Below are 5,568 nucleotides of genomic sequence, written 5' to 3' on the forward strand. Positions count from 1 at the left end.
TTACTTCCTTATTCCCATCCTAATTTACATGAGGTAAAAAACAGTTAACGATGATGAAACTAATGATAGTAAATTCATGGGTTCATTTGCTGATAATGAATTCAATTCCGAAGAAGAAAACATACCTGATCACATGTTGATGTCTGGGAAGCAATTTAAGATTCTGAACAGGAAGCTTAATTCACTACTACAATTACAAGCAGATGAAGGGGTAAACATTTAGTTTCTGGCATAGAGGTGGATGTGATGCTGTAAGCTCAAGAGCATTGAATTCAGAATAAACTTGATTAACTTGACCTTAACAATGATTTACGGATAAAAGCTCAATCTGATTCTTTAATGGCGAACTTAAAGAGTTGTTGAATGTTACCCGGGAAAGACATGTTACGCTCATTCAAGATGTCCAAACTGTTCGAGAATATGTGAATAGATATATCGAACAGTTGAGGGATGATATGGAAAAGGAAATTCAAGATTTGATTAACAATTATTCTTCCCTTCTCAAGAAGGTTGATATAATTGTTGAGGCAGTAACGAAAGTGGTTCAGTGGTATAACTCCATGGCTCCGAAACTTGATAAGAAGGCTGAGATGGATACTATAAGTTTTGGGAATGTTGCCAACGTGCTGGGAGAATTAAAGGATCAAATGTGAATGTTTGGATCTTCGTCATGTTCATTACTCACTCCTGAATTTTTAACTCAAAAGTTTTGCTTTCTACAGTCAGCTATTCACAATGACTTGGCTCCACTTGCGAAGTTTGCAAACTTTATGCCAATGGATGCCCCACCTGTTCTCACTGGGGTGCAACGGGGAGAAAGGAGGAGTGTTGGCATAACTAAAGGCGAAGGAGGTTCTTGAAAAGCAGGTGAAGATGCGAAGGTAGTTGGAAAGGTTTTAACTACTTAGCTTCCACTGACAATGGCTAAGAAAACTAATCCAATATTGTCTACAACAACAAACCCTTTAACAAAAGGAATTATAATTGGAGGATCAAGTTCAAGTTCGAAACCCAAGTCTACTAAAGAAGATAAACGTAAAGGAAAAGGTGTAAGTGTTGATCTTTCAAAAGAGGAGAAGAAAGTTGTTGTAGAAAAAGAGATGGAAAAACAAAGGCATATACAAATTATTCTTCAACTTTGTGAAATTGATCCTCCAGGTTCATATAAGGGTGATCCAAAGAAGATGTGTAGCTATGAGAATACTGAGGCAATGGGTTTTTATGGCGAAATGCATGACTTCCAGAATGTTCCGAATAAAATTTATGCAATAGAAAATTACGATTTGAATCAGTTGGACTTTCCAATAAACAAGATGATGTTCATTACTACTCAGTATCAAATTGTTGATAAGTTCAAAGACAAAGAGGAGTTCAAGAGATTAAAGCTTTGATTTCATGTTGTCCTTGGTATATAACAAGAAGAAGTCTGGTCACTTGTTAAAATAGTTAGATTCTAATTTTGTTATATGTTTTCACATTTGAATTATTCTTTAAGATGATGAACAACATTTTCAGTGGAATAATTTTTTAATTTTGTTATAATTTTTCATGGGGATAATGTCATAAAAAGCCATAAGTTTGGTAGAAAATGTCGCTTTTACCCTTCGGCAGATTTTTGGTTCGTTTATACCGCAAACTTGTCATTTTTTTGTCGGTTTTGCCCTTGTTACCTGCATTAGTAGGTTTCTAGGTTACTATGAATTATTTTTGCGAAAAAACCCTTAAGTTTACAAATATTTTGCAAAAAAAAAACCCTTAAGAATATAAACATATAAAATCTAAATATATATTCAAAATTTGATAAAACTAAATAGTTTATTACTGAAACATATTTTTAGCTTTACATATGGTAACTTTTATATTGGTTTATATAAACTATTTATATTTAAATTTTAAAATTGTTACCTAGTTTTATCAAAATTTGAATATATCTCTTAGTTAATATTTCAACTTTTCAAAACAAAATTAAAAAACATCTGTTAGTTAATAATTAGTTATGCTAAAATAGTTAATATGAATAATATGGCATCAAGTACATTCAATTATTTTTTTAAAAGTTAAATAAAAATATTTTATATGTGTAAAAGGTTTGTATTTAAGAAATATTAACATATCATATTTTTTAGATGTTTAAATACATAATAATATTATCATATTCTTTTTATAAAAATATCATAAACAATTTAAACATCAAAAATCAATTTAAACATTTTAAACATATAAAATATAAATTTATTTGTCTAATTTATTATAAAAATATATTTATTTTTATAAAAAATATGATAGTTTGAAGCGATATTAATCTCTTAGATTGTTTAGATCTTACACAGGTTTGGCAAAACGATTCAAACAGAGTAATAAACAAGAGATGGAATCAACAGTATGCTTAATGATTCAAATGATTCAAGCCTCAGAAGAGCACGACAAAGAACTTCCGCTGTAGAGGCTTTTAGGGTTACAATCGATAAGAACAATAAACGTTATGAAATTAACTCCAAAATCTTACGTACTAAGATGCATGCAAGCACCTATATATACTCAAACCCTAACAAATAAATCACGGATGGACAGGCCCAATCCGGATACAAAACAGGGCTAAGAGCCGAGCCCAACACGCAACATCATACACCCAACTATCGCCCCCTTTGCGTCAAATGGAGCGAGACTCTACTTCGGCTTACTAGACCCAGCAGCATCAACGTTCTTTGTAACCTTGAATAAGCAAGGAATGATGGCGAGAAGAGTTACCCTGAACCGAACCAGACTTTTGGAAAATCAAAAGATTTTCGTGCATAGAGTGTCAACAGATAAAGAGAGAAAACAATATCTATGAGGGAATATGTGATGTCAATGTAGACATAAAACAATGGATCCCGGGCACGAATCTCTTCCTTCAAAGTCAAGAGAGACTTTAAAGTGTCTGTATGGATTCTCGTTGAATTACGATCAAACACTTGTTAAGAAGTGTTGAAAGGCATCTTTTGATAAGGCTTAAAAGGGTGGCTTTCGCTTCAGTTTTGAATCCCGGACCTTGATATAAGAACGAAACCAAACGAAGTACCTGTGAGATCGATGTGGTCTGTTGAACAAGTAGGTTGGGATGTATTTGTGGTGACTTGTTGGAAATGTTTGCTTGTGAAATCTCAAAATATTAAAACTGGATTCTATGGGAAGAAATGTCATGGTGAGTAACAATTTCATAAGAATCACACAAAAGAAAGAGATTTCATGATACAACTACAAATGTAATGGTTTACCGTCAATTCATGGTAGGTATTGAATTTAGGGTTTCACTTAGCACGTAGTGACACGAGGCTAAGATCATAAACACAGAGATTGTGTAACCACAAACCTCAGTGGTTATTTCTGAGAGTATCAAGGTATACTATAAGGGATCGAAATATGATGGAGAAAAATATTTGAGGTGGTGAAAGGAAACCAAAGTACCTCTGCTAAAAAATTGTGACAAAGCAGAAAACTCTTATCTCGTGTGAGAAGAGAGTAAGGTAGCTCATGATTAGAAAAAATAGAAAAGCCTAATTAGGAAGACAAGGTTTGTATATACCAAGTCAGTAAGGCTATTATTCAGAATCAGATGAGGCTTTGCACACATACAACAACATGCTTCTAGGGACACTTAACTAGTATAAAGTGTGAGAATGGTACCTGCCCCATCGATAGTCTAGGAATGATAAACAAAAATAGAAACTAAAGAAAGAATATATTTTTGGAGATTTCATATTTTTGTAAAGAGAAAAACAAAACCAAAAGGAAGAGAAAAAAATTTGAACCGAACCCGAAATGGACCGAACGCTCGGTTCATTTCGGTTCAAAAAAAATATTTTTGGATTTTTGGAAAACAATTGTACATAAATATACAACAATAGATAATACCTTTTTGAGATTGAGCGAAAACAAGTGCAATGGGACCAAACTCGAAATAGACCGAGCGTTCGGTTCATTTTGGTTCCCATGTGAACCAAACCCGAAATAGACCGAGCGTTCGGTTCATTTCGCTTCTAACTTTTAGTTTTATGATGGTGTTTTTGGAACTGACTCCGATTCCATCATGCCTAGACCTTGAAGGATTTTATTGAAACTAGCTTCAGGTAGGGCTTTGGTGAAGATATCGGCCATTTGATCAGTGGTTCGAACAAAGTGAATTTCGACGTTTCCATCTTCCACATGATCCTTAATAAAGTGATACCTCAGTGCTATATGCTTGTTCTTGGAGTGTTGCACTGGGTTATGACAGATCCTAATTGCACTTTCTGAATCGCAATATAATGGGATCTTTTTCATATTGAGTCCATAATCATGGACCTGGCTTTGGATCCAAATCACTTGAGATGTACAGGAGGCAGCTGCAATGTACTCTACTTCGGCTGTAGACAGAGAAACACATGTTTGTTTCTTTGATTGCCAGCTAACCAACTTCCCGTCTAGGAATTGGCAGCCTCCTGTGGTGCTTTTTCGATCTAGACCACATCCTCCTAAGTCTGCATCTGAGTAGGCTTGAACGAAGAAACCTGAATTTGAGGGATACCAGAGACCGAGAGAGGTGGTTCGCTTCAAATACCGGAATATATTCTTCACTGCTAGCATGAGTGGTTCACGAGGATTTGCTTGGAACCTGGCACAATAGCATACTGAGAACATTATATCGGGCATGCTGGCTGTGAGATACATCAAGGAACCAATCATTTGTCGATATAAAGTGATGTCGACTACCGGTTTTTCTAAAGAAGGTGTGAGCTTGGTGCCGAATGCCATAGGGACTTTGACTTTTGATTCTCCTATCATGCCAAATTTAGCAAGAAGAGTCTTTGTGTATGCTTGCTGATTGATAAAGATGCCTTCTGGTCCCTGTCTAATGTTTAAACCAAGGAAAAAGTTAATCGAACCCATTGAGCTCATTTCAAATTTAGTCTCCATCAGCTTTCTGAATTCAACTGTTAAGCTAGGATTTGTTGAGCCAAAGATGATGTCATCGACATAGATTTGAACTATCATAAGGTGGTTACCTTCCTTTTTACGAAAGAAGGTTGGGTCAACCGAACCTTGTTTGAATTTAGACATCTTTAGAAATTTAGTTAAGGTTTCATACCATGCCCTAGGAGCTTGTTTCAGACTATAAACTGCTTTATCCAAGATATAGCAGTGATTAGGATGCTTTTCGTTTACAAAACCAGGAGGTTGTTCCACGTATACGGTTTCTTCAAGTTCTCCATTTAGAAAGTGACACTTCACATCCATTTGGTAGATTTCAAAGTTCTTGTGTGCAGCATAGGCAAGAAATATGCGAACAGATTCCAGCCTTGCAACTGGAGCGAATGTCTCTTCGTAATCGATTCCTTCTTCCTGGCAATAGCCCTTTACTACTAACCGTGCCTTGTTCCTCATTACATTTCCCTCCTTGTCCATTTTGTTTCTGAACACCCATTTGAGACCAACAACCGAGGCATCTTTTGGTGTTGGAATAAGTCTCCACACCTTATTTCTTTCGAACTCATTGAGTTCGTCTTGCAATGCTTGAACCCAATTAGAGTGATCGAGAGCAGTATTGAC

Source organism: Lactuca sativa, chromosome 2 (assembly GCF_002870075.4).
Source record: "Lactuca sativa cultivar Salinas chromosome 2, Lsat_Salinas_v11, whole genome shotgun sequence".
NCBI classification, from domain to species: domain Eukaryota; kingdom Viridiplantae; phylum Streptophyta; class Magnoliopsida; order Asterales; family Asteraceae; genus Lactuca; species Lactuca sativa.